Source organism: Salvelinus fontinalis, chromosome 16 (genome assembly GCF_029448725.1).
Source record: "Salvelinus fontinalis isolate EN_2023a chromosome 16, ASM2944872v1, whole genome shotgun sequence".
Classification (NCBI taxonomy): domain Eukaryota; kingdom Metazoa; phylum Chordata; class Actinopteri; order Salmoniformes; family Salmonidae; genus Salvelinus; species Salvelinus fontinalis.
In genome coordinates, this window is record NC_074680.1 from 40,461,202 (window position 1) to 40,482,813 (window position 21,612).

Here is a 21,612-nt window from a genome sequence, read left to right on the forward strand (position 1 = left end):
AATTCATAAACACACTTTTCTGTCTTTAAAGTTAATCAACTCATGAAACATCAACTCCTTTTTTGTTGACAGAACATTTCCTACAACAGTCTCTTGTTTCTTCATTAACTATATTCTACCCTAAGGTGAACTGGGTAAACTGCCAGTCACCTTCATAGCTGCAGTGGGGTTATTCTGCCACATAATATGGACGATGCGTTAACTACTGCACATAGTCTCTGTATCTGTCTGGTGGTTTGAAATCTCTGCCCCTAGAAGTCATGTGCACTGGAGTCTGTGGTGCAGACAGGAGGTGGGCCGGCATCTGGAACAGGTGAGTACAACTCTGTGTCACACTCTGTGTGTTCCTCTCAACCCTTTGGAGAAGTCTCTGAAGCACTGTGGAGGGGTTTTAGGTGGCGTGGATTCCTGCGCAGCACTTCCTTGTCTGTCTGGACCAAGTATGACCTGGGTGTGTCACATTGTTGAAGCACTGAAGCCACCTTTGTCCAATATCGTTCGTCATCCAGCTTCAAGGCGACGTTGACTCTGGGCCGGAGTTCTGAAAGGGCTCTGTCGTTGTACCTGTTGTTGTAGACATGACTGTACCTTGGCTTTGCTCTCTTGTCGACATGTCTCACCTGCTGGAGGTCTGGCCATGCCGGTTGTAGGTTAACCTCCATGCTGGAGACTGTGGTGTGGAGCTGTCTGCCAAGCATGAGCTGTGCTGGGCTCACACCTGTGCTGTGCAGTGACGTTGCTCTGTAGGTCATGAGAGCTAAGAATGGGTCAGCCTGCTTCAAGATCGTTTTGGCTGTCTGCACGGCTCGCTCTGCCTCACCATTTGCTTGGGCATAATGAGGGCTGGTGGTAATGTGTCTGAAATCATAGTCCTTCGAGAATTGCGTGAAAGATCTACCTGACAACTGGGGAGCATTGTCTGTAATTAGCACATTTAGGCATCCCCACCTGGGGAAGATGTTCTTCAGTTTAGCTCTAGTAGTTTATCCTGACGTGTTTGAGGTAAGCTATTTATATATACAGTGCATTCGGAAAGTATTCAGAACCCTTGACTTTTTTCACATTTTGTTATGTTACAGCCTTATTCTAAAATGGATGAAATAGTTTTTTTTCCCTCATCAATATACACACAATACCCCATGATAATAAAGCGAAAAGGTTTTTAGAAAAAAACGGAAATATGACATTTACATAAGTATTCAGACCCTTTACTCAGTACATTGTTGAAGCACCTTTGGCACCGATTACAGCCTCAAGTCTTCTTGGGTATGATGCTGAAAGCTTGGCACACCTATATTTGGGAGTTTATCCCATTCTTCTCTGCAGATCCTCTCAAGCTCTGTCAGGTTGGATGGGGAGCGTTGCTGCACAGTTATTTTCAGGTCTCTAGCTTCAAGGCGACGTTGACTCTGGGCCGGAGTTCTGAAAGTTCTTGAACCCGATGTTTGATCAGGTTCAAGTCGAGGCTCTGGCTGGGCCACTCAAGGACATTCAGAGACTCGTCACGAAGCCACTTCTGCGTTGTCTTGGCTGTGTGCTTAGGGTCGTTGTCCTGTTGGAAGTTGAACCCAGTCTGAGGTCCTGAGCCGGATTTCATCAAGGATCTCTCTGTACTTTGCTCTGTTCATTTTACCCTCGATAGTGACTAGTCTCCCAGTCCCTGCCACTGAAAAGCATCCCCACAGCATGATGCTGCCACCACCATGCTTCACCATAGGGATGGTGCCAGGTTTCCTCCAGATGTGATGCTTGACATTCAGGCCAAAGAGTTCAATCTTGGTTTCAGAGAATCTTGTTTCACATGGTCTAAAAGTCCTTTAGGTGCCTTTTGGCAAACTTGAAGGGGGCTGTCATGTGCCTTTTACTGAGGAGTGGCTTCTGTCTGGCCACTATACCATAAAGGCCTGATTGGTGGAGTGCTGCAGAGATGGTTGTCCTTCTGTAAGGTTCTCCCATCTCCACAGAGGAACTCTGGTGTCACGCCCTGACCTTAGAGATCCTTTTTATGTCTCTATTTGGTTTGGTCAGGGTGTGATTTGGGGTGGGCATTCTATGTTCTTTAGTTCTATTATTTGTATTTCTATGTTTTGGCCGGGTAGGGTTCTCAATCAGGGACAGCTGTCTATTGTTGTCTCTGATTGAGACCATACTTAGGTAGCCCTTTTTCCCACCTGTCTTTGTGGGAGGTTAACTTTGTTTGTGGCACATAGCCCTTTAGCTTCACGGTTGTTTTGGATTGTTTATTGTTTTTGTCGGCGTCATAATAAATAAAGGATTATGTACGCTCACCACGCTGCACCTTGGTCTACTTCTGTTGACGACCGTGACATCTGGAGCTCTGTCAGTGCAACAATCGGGTTCTTGGTCACCTCCCTGTCCAAGGCCCTTCTCCCCCGATTGCTCAGTTTGGTCGGGCGGCCAGCTCTAGGAAGAGTCTCGGTGGTTCCGAACTTCTTCCACTTAAGAATTACGGAGGCCACTGTGTTCTTGGGGACCTTCAATGCTGCAGAACATTTTTGGTAGCCTTTCCAAGATCTGTGCCTCGACACAATCCTGTCTCGGAGCTCTATGGATAATTCCTTCGACCTCATGGCTTGGTTTTTTCTCTGACATGCACTGTCTACTGTAGGACCTTACATGGACAGGTGTGTGCCTTTCCAAATCATGTCCAATCAATAAAATGTACCACACGTGGTCTCCAATCAAGTTCTAGAAACATCTCAAGGATGATGGGGGGCTGCCTTAGTCAACATCAACCTCTTCGGCGCCCGGGGAACAGTGGGTAGAATGATGGGTAGAATGTATTGCTCCCTTTTCACTGATTTGTTGAATCTTCTCAAATCAGCACATACCCTTAGGTTGGTCTTTGTTTCTCTTGGGTACCAGAAACATAGGACCACACCACTGTGTAGGCTCCCTAATCACACCACTCGCCACCATGCGGTCAAGCTCCTTTTTTTTGCCTTGGGGAGCATGGGCATTGGCACACATAGGGCTGTGTTTACACTGTAGGGCACTGCATCATCTTTCAGGCTTATTTTGATTAGTCATATCTTCAACCTGCTCAGTGCTTTGAGTCTCTTCTATTCTCTTCACCAAGCCCACTGCAACAGCAGCTACATTACAGCCCAGCAGATCAATCAATCAATCAAGTTTATTTTATATAGCCCTTCGTACATCAGCTAATATCTCGAAGTGCTGTACAGAAACCCAGCCTAAAACCCCAAACAGCAAGCAGGTGTAGAAGCACGGTGGCTAGGAAAAACTCCCTAGAAAGGCCAAAACCTAGGAAGAAACCTAGAGAGGAACCAGGCTATGAGGGGTGGCCAGTCCTCTTCTGGCTGTGCCGGGTGGAGATTATAACAGAACTATGCCAAGATGTTCAAAATGTTCATAAGTGACAAGCATGGTCAAATAATAATCATGAATAATTTTAGGTTGGCTTTTCATAGCCGATCATTAAGAGTTGAAAACAGCAGGTCTGGGACAGGTGGCGGTTCCATAACCGCAGGAAGAACAGTTGAAACTGGAATAGCAGCAAGGCCAGGTGGACTGGGGACAGCAAGGAGTCAACATGCCCGGTAGTCCTGATGTATGATCCTAGGGCTCAGGTCCTCCGAGAGAGAGAAAGAAAGAGAGAAGGAGAAAATTAGAGAGAGCCAAGATTTTCAAAATGTTCATAAATTACAAGCATGTTCAAATAATAAATCAGGAATAAAAGTCAGTTTGCTTTTCATAGCCGATCATTAAGAGTTGAAAGCAGCAGGTCTGGGACAGGTAGGGGTTCCATAACCGCAGGCAGAGCAGTTGAAACTGGAACAGCAGCAAGGCCAGGTGGACTGGGGACAGCAAGGAGTCATCATGCCCGGTTTGCCGTGACGTATGGTCCTAGGGCTCAGGTTCTCAGAGAGAGAGAGAAAGAAAGAGAGAACGAGAGAATTAGAGAGAGCATACTTAAATTCACACAGGACACTGGATAAGACAGGAGAAGTATTCCAGGTATAACCAACTGACCCTAGCCCCCCGACACATAAACTACTGCAGCATAAATACTGGAGGCTGAGACAGGAGCGGTCAGGAGACACTGTGGCCCCATCCGAAGATACCCCCGGACAGAGCCAAACAGGAAGGATATAACCCCACCCACTTTACCAAAGCACAGCCCCCGCACCACTAGAGGGATATCTTCAACCACCAACTTACAATCCTGAGACAAGGCCGAGTATAGCCCACAAAGATCTCCACCACAGCACAAACCAAGGGGGGCGCCAACCCAGACAGGAAGATCACATCAGTAACTCAACCCACTCAAGTGACGCACCCCTCCTAGGGACGGCATGAAAGAGCACCAGTAAGCCAGTGACTCAGCCCCTGTAATAGGGTTAGAGGTAGAGAATCCCAGTGGAGGGGAACCGGCCAGGCAGAGACAGCAAGGGCGGTTCGTTGCTCCAGAGATGGCCCCTTTATCACATACACTTTGAAGCTACACTGCTGTCACGAATTCCGCCGAAGTCGGCTCCTCTCCTTGTTCGGGCGACGTTCGGCGGTCAACGTCACCGGCTTTCTAGCCATCGCCGCTCCATTTCCTCATTGTTCCATTTGTTTTGTCTTGTTCCCTGCACACCTGGTTTACATTCCCTAATCACACTGCTTGTATTTATTCCTCTGTCCCCCCCCCCCCCCCTCCCATGTCTTTGTGTGAAATTGTTTTGTTACGTGTTTAGTGTGATGCGCCAGACTGTTTTTTCCCCCGGATATCGTATTTTGACCCGTTGTATGTATTTGTCATACATTTGTATATTTGTGAGTGTTTTCCCGCTTATTGACTTTTACCTGTGGCTGGAGGATTTTTGACGCAGTTGCGTCTGTCTTTTGTGCTTTTGCCAAATAAAACTGCACCTGATCACAACTCACTGCTCTCCTGCACCTGACTTCGTACCAGTAGCCCACAACCTTGAAAACTGTTTTTCTTTCCAAATAGTACTAGGTGTAAAGTGACCCATACAGTTCAGTTCTGGCCTAATGGAGTGGAGGCCTCTGGATAGGACCGGCCCAGTGGAGAACAGGCATCTGGATGGGACCTGCCCAGTGGAGTAGAGGCCTCTGGACCGGACTGGTCCAGTGGAGAACAGGCATCTGGATAGGACCTGCCCAGTGGAGTGACTGGACTGACTAGAGAAGAAAAGAGTTGTGCAGCTGTGTCATCAGCCAGGAGTGGAGGCAATTAAGGTGCGCAGTTTGAATATATATACTCCACTCTGACTTCATATACTCTACTCAAACTTTATATACTCTACACTTTATATACTCTACGCTGACTTTATATACTCTACGCTGACTTTATATACTCTACTCTGACTTTATATACTCTAAACTGACTTTATATACTCTACACTGACTTTATATACTCTACTCTGTGGTTATATACTCTACTCTGACTTTATATACTCTACTCTGACTTTATATACTCTACTCTGACTTTATATACTCTACACTGACTTTATATACTCTACACTGACTTTATATACTCTACACTGACTTTATATACTCTACTCTGACTTTATATACTCTACTCTGACTTTCTATACTCTACACTGACTTTATATACTCTACACTGACTTTATATACTCTACACTGACTTTATATACTCTACTCTGACTTTATATACTCTACACTGACTTTATATACTCTACTCTGTGGTTATATACTCTACACTGACTTTATATACTCTACACTGACTTTATATACTCTACACTGACTTTATATACTCTACACTGACTTTATATACTCTACACTGACTTTATATACTCTACACTGACTTTATATACTCTACACTGACTTTATATACTCTACACTGACTTTATATACTCTACACTGACTTTCTATACTCTACACTGACTTTATATACTCTACACTGACTTTATATACTCTACACTGACTTTCTATACTCTACACTGACTTTCTATACTCTACACTGACTTTCTATACTCTACGCTGCTGACTTTATATACTCTACGCTGCTGACTTTCTATACTCTACGCTGCTGACTTTCTATACTCTACGCTGCTGACTTTCTATACTCTACACTGACTTTATATACTCTACACTGACTTTCTATACTCTACGCTGCTGACTTTCTATACTCTACGCTGCTGACTTTCTATACTCTACGCTGCTGACTTTCTATACTCTACGCTGCTGACTTTCTATACTCTACACTGACTTTCTATACTCTACACTGACTTTATATACTCTACACTGACTTTCTATACTCTACACTGACTTTCTATACTCTACGCTGACTTAATATACTCTACTCGGACTTCATATACTCTACTCGGACTTCATATACTCTACTCGGACTTCATATACTCTACTCGGACTTCATATACTCTACTCGGACTTCAACTACTCTACACTTTATATACTCTACGTTGACTTTATATACTCAACACTATATACTCTACTCTGACTTTATATACTCTACACTGACTTTATATACTCTACACTGACTTTATATACTCTACACTATATACTCTACTCTACACTGACTTTATATACTCTACACTGACTTTATATACTCTACACTATATACTCTACTCTACACTGACTTTATATACTCAACACTGACTTTATATACTCTACTCTGACTTCATATACTCTACTCGGACTTCATATACTCTACTCGGACTTCATATACTCTACTCGGACTTCATATACTCTACACTTTATATACTCTACTCTGACTTTATATACTCTACACTGACTTTATATACTCTAAACTGACTTTATATACTCTACGCTGACTTTATATACTCTACGCTGACTTTATATACTCTACACTATATACTCTACTCTACACTGACTTTCTATACTCTACACTTTATATACTCTACACTGACTTTATATACTCTACACTGACTTTATATACTCTACACTGACTTTATATACTCTACACTGACTTTATATACTCTACACTGACTTTATATACTCTACACTGACTTTATATACTCTAAACTGACTTTATATACTCTACACTGACTTTATATACTCTACACTGACTTTATATACTCTACACTGACTTTATATACTCTACACTGACTTTATATACTCTACACTGACTTTATATACTCTAAACTGACTTTATATACTCTACACTGACTTTATATACTCTACACTGACTTTATATACTCTACACTGACTTTATATACTCTACACTGACTTTATATACTCTACACTGACTTTATATACTCTACTCTGACTTGATATACTCTACGCTGACTTCATATACTCTACACTTTATAAACTTATATACACTCTAAACTGACTTCATATACTCTACTCTGACTTCATATACTCTACTCGGACTTCATATACTCTACTCGGACTTCATATACTCTACTCGGACTTCATATACTCTACTCGGACTTCATATACTCTACACTTTATATACTCTACGTTGAGTTTATATACTCAACACTATATACTCTACTCTGACTTTCTATACTCTACGCTGACTTTATATACTCTACACTGACTTCATATACTCTACACTGACTTTATATACTCTACGCTGACTTTATATACTCTACACTTTATATACTCTACGTTGACTTTATATACTCTACACTTTATATACTCTACGTTGACTTTATATACTCTACGTTGACTTTATGTACTCAACACTATATACTCTACACTGACTTTATATACTCTACACTGACTTTATATACTCTACGCTGACTTTATATACTCTACGTTGACTTTATGGCTACCCCTACCCCGGTCAACAGCACTGCCCTCCCCTCTGCTACTCGCCCAAGCCTTCCCCATTTCTCTTTCTCCCAAATACAGTCAGCTGATGTTCTGAAAGAGCTGCAAAATCTGGACCCTTAAAAATCAGCCGGGCTAGATAATCTGGACCCTTTCTTTCTAAAACTATCTGCTGAAATTGTTGCCACCCCTATTACCAGCCTTTTCAACCTCTCTTTCGTGTCGTCTGAGATTCCCAAAGATTGGAAAGCAGCTGCGGTTATCCCCCTCTTCAAAGGGGGAGACACTCTAGACCCAAACTGCTACAGACCTATATCTATCCTACCCTGCCTTTCTAAGGTCTTCGAAAGCCAAGTCAACAAACAGATTACCGACCATCTCGAATCCCACCATACCTTCTCCGCTATGCAATCTGGTTTCAGAGCTGGTCATGGGTGCACCTCAGCCACGCTCAAGGTCATAAACGATATCTTAACCGCTATCGATAGGAAACAGTACTGTGCAGCCATATTCATTGACCTGGCCAAGGCTTTTGACTCTGTCAATCACCACATCCTCATCGGCAGACTCGACAGCCTTGGTTTCTCTAATGATTGCCTCGCCTGGTTCACCAACTACTTCTCTGATCGAGTTCAGTGTGTCAAATCGGAGGGTCTGTTGTCCGGACCTCTGGCAGTCTCTATGGGGGTGCCACAGGGTTCAATTCTTGGACCGACTCTCTTCTCTGTATACATCAATGATGTCGCTCTTGCTGCTGGTGAGTCTCTGATCCACCTCTACGCAGACGACTCTATTCTGTATACTTCTGGCCCTTCTCTTGACACTGTGTTAACAACCCTCCAGGCGAGCTTCAATGCCATACAACTCTCCTTCCGTGGCCTCCAATTGCTCTTAAATACAAGTAAAACTAAATGCATGCTCTTCAACCGATCGCTGCCTGCACCTGCCCGCCTGTCCAGCATCACTACTCTGGACGGCTCTGACTTAGAATATGTGGACAACTACAAATACCTAGGTGTCTGGTTAGACTGTAAACTCTCCTTCCAGACTCACATCAAGCATCTCCAATCCAAAGTTAAATCTAGAATCGGCTTCCTATTCCGCAACAAAGCATCCTTCACTCATGCTGCCAAACATACCCTTGTAAAACTGACCATCCTACCAATCCTCGACTTCGGTGATGTCATTTACAAAATAGCCTCCAAAACCCTACTCAATAAATTGGATGCAGTCTATCACAGTGCCATCCGTTTTGTCACCAAAGCCCCATATACTACCCACCACTGCGACCTGTACGCTCTCGTTGGCTGGCCCTCGCTTCACACTCGTCGCCAAACCCACTGGCTCCAGGTCATCTACAAGACCCTGCTAGGTAAAGTCCCCCCTTATCTCAGCTCGCTGGTCACCATAGCAACGCCCACCCGTAGCACGCGCTCCAGCAGGTTTATCTCTCTGGTCACCCCCAAAACCAATTCTTCCTTTGGTCGCCTCTCCTTCCAGTTCTCTGCTGCCAATGACTGGAACGAACTACAAAAATCTCTGAAACTGGAAACACTTATCTCCCTCACTAGCTTTAAGCACCAGCTGTCAGAGCAGCTCATAGATTACTGCACCTGTACATAGCCCATCTATAATTTAGCCCAAACAACTACCTCTTTACCTACTGTATTTATTTATTTTGCTCCTTTGCACCCCATTATTTCTCTCTACTTTGCACCTTCTTCCGCTGCAAACCAACCATTCCAGTGTTATTTTTTTTACTTGCTATATTGTATTTACTTCGCCACCATGGCCTTTTTATATTTTTTTATTTATTTATTTATATATATATTTTGTTTGCCTTCACCTCCCTTATCTCACCTCACTTGCTCATATTGTATATAGACTTATTTTCACTGTATTATTGACTGTATGTTTGTTTTACTCCATGTGTAACTATGTGTTGTTGTATGTGTCGAACTTCTTTGCTTTATCTTGGCCAGGTCGCAATTGTAAATGAGAACGTGTTCTCAATTTGCCTACCTGGTTAAATAAAGGTGAAATAAATAAATAAATAAAATATACTCTACACTGACTTTATATACTCTACACTGACTTTATATACTCTAAACTGACTTTATATACTCTACACTGACTTTATATACTCTACACTGACTTTATATACTCTACACTGACTTTATATACTCTACACTGACTTTATATACTCTACACTGACTTTATATACTCTACTCTGACTTGATATACTCTACGCTGACTTCATATACTCTACACTTTATAAACTTATATACACTCTAAACTGACTTCATATACTCTACTCTGACTTCATATACTCTACTCGGACTTCATATACTCTACTCGGACTTCATATACTCTACTCGGACTTCATATACTCTACTCGGACTTCATATACTCTACACTTTATATACTCTACGTTGAGTTTATATACTCAACACTATATACTCTACTCTGACTTTCTATACTCTACGCTGACTTTATATACTCTACACTGACTTCATATACTCTACACTGACTTTATATACTCTACGCTGACTTTATATACTCTACACTTTATATACTCTACGTTGACTTTATATACTCTACACTTTATATACTCTACGTTGACTTTATATACTCTACGTTGACTTTATGTACTCAACACTATATACTCTACACTGACTTTATATACTCTACACTGACTTTATATACTCTACGCTGACTTTATATACTCTACGTTGACTTTATGGCTACCCCTACCCCGGTCAACAGCACTGCCCTCCCCTCTGCTACTCGCCCAAGCCTTCCCCATTTCTCTTTCTCCCAAATACAGTCAGCTGATGTTCTGAAAGAGCTGCAAAATCTGGACCCTTAAAAATCAGCCGGGCTAGATAATCTGGACCCTTTCTTTCTAAAACTATCTGCTGAAATTGTTGCCACCCCTATTACCAGCCTTTTCAACCTCTCTTTCGTGTCGTCTGAGATTCCCAAAGATTGGAAAGCAGCTGCGGTTATCCCCCTCTTCAAAGGGGGAGACACTCTAGACCCAAACTGCTACAGACCTATATCTATCCTACCCTGCCTTTCTAAGGTCTTCGAAAGCCAAGTCAACAAACAGATTACCGACCATCTCGAATCCCACCATACCTTCTCCGCTATGCAATCTGGTTTCAGAGCTGGTCATGGGTGCACCTCAGCCACGCTCAAGGTCATAAACGATATCTTAACCGCTATCGATAGGAAACAGTACTGTGCAGCCATATTCATTGACCTGGCCAAGGCTTTTGACTCTGTCAATCACCACATCCTCATCGGCAGACTCGACAGCCTTGGTTTCTCTAATGATTGCCTCGCCTGGTTCACCAACTACTTCTCTGATCGAGTTCAGTGTGTCAAATCGGAGGGTCTGTTGTCCGGACCTCTGGCAGTCTCTATGGGGGTGCCACAGGGTTCAATTCTTGGACCGACTCTCTTCTCTGTATACATCAATGATGTCGCTCTTGCTGCTGGTGAGTCTCTGATCCACCTCTACGCAGACGACTCTATTCTGTATACTTCTGGCCCTTCTCTTGACACTGTGTTAACAACCCTCCAGGCGAGCTTCAATGCCATACAACTCTCCTTCCGTGGCCTCCAATTGCTCTTAAATACAAGTAAAACTAAATGCATGCTCTTCAACCGATCGCTGCCTGCACCTGCCCGCCTGTCCAGCATCACTACTCTGGACGGCTCTGACTTAGAATATGTGGACAACTACAAATACCTAGGTGTCTGGTTAGACTGTAAACTCTCCTTCCAGACTCACATCAAGCATCTCCAATCCAAAGTTAAATCTAGAATCGGCTTCCTATTCCGCAACAAAGCATCCTTCACTCATGCTGCCAAACATACCCTTGTAAAACTGACCATCCTACCAATCCTCGACTTCGGTGATGTCATTTACAAAATAGCCTCCAAAACCCTACTCAATAAATTGGATGCAGTCTATCACAGTGCCATCCGTTTTGTCACCAAAGCCCCATATACTACCCACCACTGCGACCTGTACGCTCTCGTTGGCTGGCCCTCGCTTCACACTCGTCGCCAAACCCACTGGCTCCAGGTCATCTACAAGACCCTGCTAGGTAAAGTCCCCCCTTATCTCAGCTCGCTGGTCACCATAGCAACGCCCACCCGTAGCACGCGCTCCAGCAGGTTTATCTCTCTGGTCACCCCCAAAACCAATTCTTCCTTTGGTCGCCTCTCCTTCCAGTTCTCTGCTGCCAATGACTGGAACGAACTACAAAAATCTCTGAAACTGGAAACACTTATCTCCCTCACTAGCTTTAAGCACCAGCTGTCAGAGCAGCTCATAGATTACTGCACCTGTACATAGCCCATCTATAATTTAGCCCAAACAACTACCTCTTTACCTACTGTATTTATTTATTTTGCTCCTTTGCACCCCATTATTTCTCTCTACTTTGCACCTTCTTCCGCTGCAAACCAACCATTCCAGTGTTATTTTTTTTACTTGCTATATTGTATTTACTTCGCCACCATGGCCTTTTTATATTTTTTTATTTATTTATTTATATATATATTTTGTTTGCCTTCACCTCCCTTATCTCACCTCACTTGCTCATATTGTATATAGACTTATTTTCACTGTATTATTGACTGTATGTTTGTTTTACTCCATGTGTAACTATGTGTTGTTGTATGTGTCGAACTTCTTTGCTTTATCTTGGCCAGGTCGCAATTGTAAATGAGAACGTGTTCTCAATTTGCCTACCTGGTTAAATAAAGGTGAAATAAATAAATAAATAAAATATACTCTACACTGACTTTATATACTCTACACTGACTTTATATACTCTAAACTGACTTTATATACTCTACACTGACTTTATATACTCTACACTGACTTTATATACTCTACACTGACTTTATATACTCTACACTGACTTTATATACTCTACACTGACTTTATATACTCTACTCTGACTTGATATACTCTACGCTGACTTCATATACTCTACACTTTATAAACTTATATACACTCTAAACTGACTTCATATACTCTACTCTGACTTCATATACTCTACTCGGACTTCATATACTCTACTCGGACTTCATATACTCTACTCGGACTTCATATACTCTACTCGGACTTCATATACTCTACACTTTATATACTCTACGTTGAGTTTATATACTCAACACTATATACTCTACTCTGACTTTCTATACTCTACGCTGACTTTATATACTCTACACTGACTTCATATACTCTACACTGACTTTATATACTCTACGCTGACTTTATATACTCTACACTTTATATACTCTACGTTGACTTTATATACTCTACACTTTATATACTCTACGTTGACTTTATATACTCTACGTTGACTTTATGTACTCAACACTATATACTCTACACTGACTTTATATACTCTACACTGACTTTATATACTCTACGCTGACTTTATATACTCTACGTTGACTTTATGGCTACCCCTACCCCGGTCAACAGCACTGCCCTCCCCTCTGCTACTCGCCCAAGCCTTCCCCATTTCTCTTTCTCCCAAATACAGTCAGCTGATGTTCTGAAAGAGCTGCAAAATCTGGACCCTTAAAAATCAGCCGGGCTAGATAATCTGGACCCTTTCTTTCTAAAACTATCTGCTGAAATTGTTGCCACCCCTATTACCAGCCTTTTCAACCTCTCTTTCGTGTCGTCTGAGATTCCCAAAGATTGGAAAGCAGCTGCGGTTATCCCCCTCTTCAAAGGGGGAGACACTCTAGACCCAAACTGCTACAGACCTATATCTATCCTACCCTGCCTTTCTAAGGTCTTCGAAAGCCAAGTCAACAAACAGATTACCGACCATCTCGAATCCCACCATACCTTCTCCGCTATGCAATCTGGTTTCAGAGCTGGTCATGGGTGCACCTCAGCCACGCTCAAGGTCATAAACGATATCTTAACCGCTATCGATAGGAAACAGTACTGTGCAGCCATATTCATTGACCTGGCCAAGGCTTTTGACTCTGTCAATCACCACATCCTCATCGGCAGACTCGACAGCCTTGGTTTCTCTAATGATTGCCTCGCCTGGTTCACCAACTACTTCTCTGATCGAGTTCAGTGTGTCAAATCGGAGGGTCTGTTGTCCGGACCTCTGGCAGTCTCTATGGGGGTGCCACAGGGTTCAATTCTTGGACCGACTCTCTTCTCTGTATACATCAATGATGTCGCTCTTGCTGCTGGTGAGTCTCTGATCCACCTCTACGCAGACGACTCTATTCTGTATACTTCTGGCCCTTCTCTTGACACTGTGTTAACAACCCTCCAGGCGAGCTTCAATGCCATACAACTCTCCTTCCGTGGCCTCCAATTGCTCTTAAATACAAGTAAAACTAAATGCATGCTCTTCAACCGATCGCTGCCTGCACCTGCCCGCCTGTCCAGCATCACTACTCTGGACGGCTCTGACTTAGAATATGTGGACAACTACAAATACCTAGGTGTCTGGTTAGACTGTAAACTCTCCTTCCAGACTCACATCAAGCATCTCCAATCCAAAGTTAAATCTAGAATCGGCTTCCTATTCCGCAACAAAGCATCCTTCACTCATGCTGCCAAACATACCCTTGTAAAACTGACCATCCTACCAATCCTCGACTTCGGTGATGTCATTTACAAAATAGCCTCCAAAACCCTACTCAATAAATTGGATGCAGTCTATCACAGTGCCATCCGTTTTGTCACCAAAGCCCCATATACTACCCACCACTGCGACCTGTACGCTCTCGTTGGCTGGCCCTCGCTTCACACTCGTCGCCAAACCCACTGGCTCCAGGTCATCTACAAGACCCTGCTAGGTAAAGTCCCCCCTTATCTCAGCTCGCTGGTCACCATAGCAACGCCCACCCGTAGCACGCGCTCCAGCAGGTTTATCTCTCTGGTCACCCCCAAAACCAATTCTTCCTTTGGTCGCCTCTCCTTCCAGTTCTCTGCTGCCAATGACTGGAACGAACTACAAAAATCTCTGAAACTGGAAACACTTATCTCCCTCACTAGCTTTAAGCACCAGCTGTCAGAGCAGCTCATAGATTACTGCACCTGTACATAGCCCATCTATAATTTAGCCCAAACAACTACCTCTTTACCTACTGTATTTATTTATTTTGCTCCTTTGCACCCCATTATTTCTCTCTACTTTGCACCTTCTTCCGCTGCAAACCAACCATTCCAGTGTTATTTTTTTTACTTGCTATATTGTATTTACTTCGCCACCATGGCCTTTTTATATTTTTTTATTTATTTATTTATATATATATTTTGTTTGCCTTCACCTCCCTTATCTCACCTCACTTGCTCATATTGTATATAGACTTATTTTCACTGTATTATTGACTGTATGTTTGTTTTACTCCATGTGTAACTATGTGTTGTTGTATGTGTCGAACTTCTTTGCTTTATCTTGGCCAGGTCGCAATTGTAAATGAGAACGTGTTCTCAATTTGCCTACCTGGTTAAATAAAGGTGAAATAAATAAATAAATAAAATATACTCTACACTGACTTTATATACTCTACACTGACTTTATATACTCTAAACTGACTTTATATACTCTACACTGACTTTATATACTCTACACTGACTTTATATACTCTACACTGACTTTATATACTCTACACTGACTTTATATACTCTACACTGACTTTATATACTCTACTCTGACTTGATATACTCTACGCTGACTTCATATACTCTACACTTTATAAACTTATATACACTCTAAACTGACTTCATATACTCTACTCTGACTTCATATACTCTACTCGGACTTCATATACTCTACTCGGACTTCATATACTCTACTCGGACTTCATATACTCTACTCGGACTTCATATACTCTACACTTTATATACTCTACGTTGAGTTTATATACTCAACACTATATACTCTACTCTGACTTTCTATACTCTACGCTGACTTTATATACTCTACACTGACTTCATATACTCTACACTGACTTTATATACTCTACGCTGACTTTATATACTCTACACTTTATATACTCTACGTTGACTTTATATACTCTACACTTTATATACTCTACGTTGACTTTATATACTCTACGTTGACTTTATGTACTCAACACTATATACTCTACACTGACTTTATATACTCTACACTGACTTTATATACTCTACGCTGACTTTATATACTCTACGTTGACTTTATGGCTACCCCTACCCCGGTCAACAGCACTGCCCTCCCCTCTGCTACTCGCCCAAGCCTTCCCCATTTCTCTTTCTCCCAAATACAGTCAGCTGATGTTCTGAAAGAGCTGCAAAATCTGGACCCTTAAAAATCAGCCGGGCTAGATAATCTGGACCCTTTCTTTCTAAAACTATCTGCTGAAATTGTTGCCACCCCTATTACCAGCCTTTTCAACCTCTCTTTCGTGTCGTCTGAGATTCCCAAAGATTGGAAAGCAGCTGCGGTTATCCCCCTCTTCAAAGGGGGAGACACTCTAGACCCAAACTGCTACAGACCTATATCTATCCTACCCTGCCTTTCTAAGGTCTTCGAAAGCCAAGTCAACAAACAGATTACCGACCATCTCGAATCCCACCATACCTTCTCCGCTATGCAATCTGGTTTCAGAGCTGGTCATGGGTGCACCTCAGCCACGCTCAAGGTCATAAACGATATCTTAACCGCTATCGATAGGAAACAGTACTGTGCAGCCATATTCATTGACCTGGCCAAGGCTTTTGACTCTGTCAATCACCACATCCTCATCGGCAGACTCGACAGCCTTGGTTTCTCTAATGATTGCCTCGCCTGGTTCACCAACTACTTCTCTGATCGAGTTCAGTGTGTCAAATCGGAGGGTCTGTTGTCCGGACCTCTGGCAGTCTCTATGGGGGTGCCACAGGGTTCAATTCTTGGACCGACTCTCTTCTCTGTATACATCAATGATGTCGCTCTTGCTGCTGGTGAGTCTCTGATCCACCTCTACGCAGACGACTCTATTCTGTATACTTCTGGCCCTTCTCTTGACACTGTGTTAACAACCCTCCAGGCGAGCTTCAATGCCATACAACTCTCCTTCCGTGGCCTCCAATTGCTCTTAAATACAAGTAAAACTAAATGCATGCTCTTCAACCGATCGCTGCCTGCACCTGCCCGCCTGTCCAGCATCACTACTCTGGACGGCTCTGACTTAGAATATGTGGACAACTACAAATACCTAGGTGTCTGGTTAGACTGTAAACTCTCCTTCCAGACTCACATCAAGCATCTCCAATCCAAAGTTAAATCTAGAATCGGCTTCCTATTCCGCAACAAAGCATCCTTCACTCATGCTGCCAAACATACCCTTGTAAAACTGACCATCCTACCAATCCTCGACTTCGGTGATGTCATTTACAAAATAGCCTCCAAAACCCTACTCAATAAATTGGATGCAGTCTATCACAGTGCCATCCGTTTTGTCACCAAAGCCCCATATACTACCCACCACTGCGACCTGTACGCTCTCGTTGGCTGGCCCTCGCTTCACACTCGTCGCCAAACCCACTGGCTCCAGGTCATCTACAAGACCCTGCTAGGTAAAGTCCCCCCTTATCTCAGCTCGCTGGTCACCATAGCAACGCCCACCCGTAGCACGCGCTCCAGCAGGTTTATCTCTCTGGTCACCCCCAAAACCAATTCTTCCTTTGGTCGCCTCTCCTTCCAGTTCTCTGCTGCCAATGACTGGAACGAACTACAAAAATCTCTGAAACTGGAAACACTTATCTCCCTCACTAGCTTTAAGCACCAGCTGTCAGAGCAGCTCATAGATTACTGCACCTGTACATAGCCCATCTATAATTTAGCCCAAACAACTACCTCTTTACCTACTGTATTTATTTATTTTGCTCCTTTGCACCCCATTATTTCTCTCTACTTTGCACCTTCTTCCGCTGCAAACCAACCATTCCAGTGTTATTTTTTTTACTTGCTATATTGTATTTACTTCGCCACCATGGCCTTTTTATATTTTTTTATTTATTTATTTATATATATATTTTGTTTGCCTTCACCTCCCTTATCTCACCTCACTTGCTCATATTGTATATAGACTTATTTTCACTGTATTATTGACTGTATGTTTGTTTTACTCCATGTGTAACTATGTGTTGTTGTATGTGTCGAACTTCTTTGCTTTATCTTGGCCAGGTCGCAATTGTAAATGAGAACGTGTTCTCAATTTGCCTACCTGGTTAAATAAAGGTGAAATAAATAAATAAATAAAATATACTCTACACTGACTTTATATACTCTACACTGACTTTATATACTCTAAACTGACTTTATATACTCTACACTGACTTTATATACTCTACACTGACTTTATATACTCTACACTGACTTTATATACTCTACACTGACTTTATATACTCTACACTGACTTTATATACTCTACTCTGACTTGATATACTCTACGCTGACTTCATATACTCTACACTTTATAAACTTATATACACTCTAAACTGACTTCATATACTCTACTCTGACTTCATATACTCTACTCGGACTTCATATACTCTACACTGACTTTATATACTCTACGCTGACTTTATATACTCTACGCTGACTTTATATACTCTAAACTGACTTTATATACTCTACTCTGACGTTATATACTCTACACTGACTTTATATACTCTACACTGACTTTATATACTCTACACTGACTTTATATACTCTACACTGACTTTATATACTCTACTCTGACTTTATATACTCTACGCTGACTTTATATACTCTACTCTGTGGTTATATACTCTACACTGACTTTATATACTCTACACTGACTTTATATACTCTACACTGACTTTATATACTCTAAACTGACTTTATATACTCTACACTGACTTTATATACTCTACTCTGTGGTTATATACTCTACTCTGTGGTTATATACTCTACACTGACTTTATATACTCTACACTGACTTTATATACTCTACACTGACTTTATATACTCTAAACTGACTTTATATACTCTACACTGACTTTATATACTCTACTCTGTGGTTATATACTCTACACTGACTTTATATACTCTACACTGACTTTATATACTCTACGCTGACTTTATATACTCTACACTGACTTTATATACTCTACTCTGTGGTTATATACTCTACTCTGTGGTTATATACTCTACACTGACTTTATATACTCTACACTGACTTTATATACTCTACGCTGACTTTATATACTCTACGCTGACTTTATATACTCTACTCTGTGGTTATATACTCTACACTGACTTTATATACTCTACACTGACTTTATATACTCTACTCTGTGGTTATATACTCTACACTGACTTTATATACTCTAAACTGACTTTATATACTCTACACTGACTTTATATACTCTACACTGACTTTATATACTCTACTCTGTGGTTATATACTCTACACTGACTTTATATACTCTACTCTGTGGTTATATACTCTACTCTGTGGTTATATACTCTACACTGACTTTATATACTCTACACTGACTTTATATACTCTACACTGACTTTATATACTCTACTCTGTGGTTATATACTCTACACTGACTTTATATACTCTACACTGACTTTATATACTCTACTCTGTGGTTATATACTCTACACTGACTTTATATACTCTACTCTGTGGTTATATACTCTACACTGTCTTTATATACTCTACGCTGACTTTATATTCTCTACGCTGACTTTATATACTCTACATACTTTACATATTCTGTATGTGATCATTGGGAGAGTAGTGTCAATATTCAGGCATGTTTTTGTTCTTCAGTTTCAAGTGTAGTTTGATCAGTTTGGTGGTTGTCTGACGTAGTCACCCATCAATTGTGTCCATCCATTTTGGTCATGAATATGGAGTAAATTATTAGATTGCCTTCTATTTTGTTGTTTCAGTCTAAAGTGATGTTTTTTCTCCTGTTTTTGTTGGCTTTCCTGCAGCAGGTGGGGATATATGTACTGTAATCGGGATTGGAAAAGCCTGAATTCCTCAGCAAGGGAAACGGACGCATCAGAAAAGCAAATCAACAGATCCAGAATTGAATGGAGTTTTACTATGACTTCATCATTCCTGGTTAGTCACTCTTCTTCTTGTTCTTCTTTCACGTCCTACTCCTCTTCCTCCACTGATCCATGACCCTGTCTGTGTACAATTTCTCTGTTCCCACGTTAGAAGTGGTGGAGACGGAGGAGAAGAAGTGTGACGCTGACTTGTAGAGGCAGAACATGGGGAAGCTGTTATCACACAGATAAAGTGGATTCATTGTCATAGTAGAAGACCTTATGCATTTCAGGTAAAATAACAACTAATGTTTATATCCCAAGACAAATTAGCTAGCAACACCAAGCTAACTAGCTAAATTTCCATAAATATTTTATGCTTTTTGACCTGTCCCCAAATGAATATAGTTGGTTCAGAGTTTATTTTGATATTTCAACCTGCGTGTCCTGATCGAGTCTGGTGTGGATGGACAAAATCAACATGCGCACGACGGCACTCGCGGATGGACGCACGCGCTCACCCGGTGAAGTCAGCATGTTACTCAAGAGACCATGTTTGTATGCAGCTTTATTAACTCAAGTATCATATTTATTTATTATTATTTTTTTTTTTCATTGTTTGCAAACTGATATGGAACACGAAATTAATGCCAAAATAACATGCAAAATAGAGCTACCTGTTTAACTAAAAATGAAAAAATAAAAATACATTATTTTGCTTGTTATTTTGGCATTAATTCATGTTACATATCAGTTTGCAAACAATGTATTAAAAAAAACAATGTAAAAACAAATATATAATAATCGTTGAGCCCTGAATGACGGGTTGCCACTAATAACATAAAAAATGTTATAAAAACTTACCAAGAATGTAATTTCAGGGGTCTTGTAGAGAATTTCACATACTTTTCAGCAGTGGTTATGTTGGAAGTAGCCTACCTTTGGAAGTAAACAAAGGGTTTATTTACCCTATGAACAGCCAAAGACACTCCTACCCAGTACGTAGTAGGAATGTTGTCATTTCTCCTCCTATGTGGGTAGATTAATGGCAATATTGTTGTAAATAGGAGAGTACAATAAAAAGATATAAACCATGCTCTGTAAACAAAAAAAGTAAGCACAAATATCATCCACACACAAAGACATTACGTTGTAGTCCTAAACCATCATTTGAATAAATGTAAACATTTTTGTAAACATGAATAAAGATTTGTGAATAAAAACAGAAGCATTGACAAATATACTTTCAGTATCCTTCCAAAGTTGTAAATAAAAGCATTACATTGTGTAGTTAACATTTTTCTCCATATAAAAGTTGAATTTTTTATTTTTTATTAATTGAAGTATATAAGGTTTGGGCTCTGTGTTTTTTCACTTTACTTTACTGTGTTCGAAGGACCCATTCACTGTGTGAAGCAAGTGGGGGTGGGTGGCCAATACAAGGGCTCTTGTCTCATAATGCTGTTTTTGATGACTGAATTGCTCTTTCTTATATTAGTTGGTTGGCACGGAGCCCAAATTACTAGCTGGTAATTGGATGGCCTCACACGGAGATAAATGGTCTCTATGGCCTCACATTTGTTCGTTGGTTAATCGATAAAGCCAGTGTGTCTGTGGTGTGCTATTGTATTGTTCAGTTCTGTTTGACAGTTAATGAGGTCTTACCTACAATGTGTTTCAGTGGCGCAGTTTTAATTTGTTGGTTGATAAAGGAAGCCTAAAGTGGGTTTCAGTTTCTGGTGCTGCTGTTTGCCAGTTGGTTTCTTTG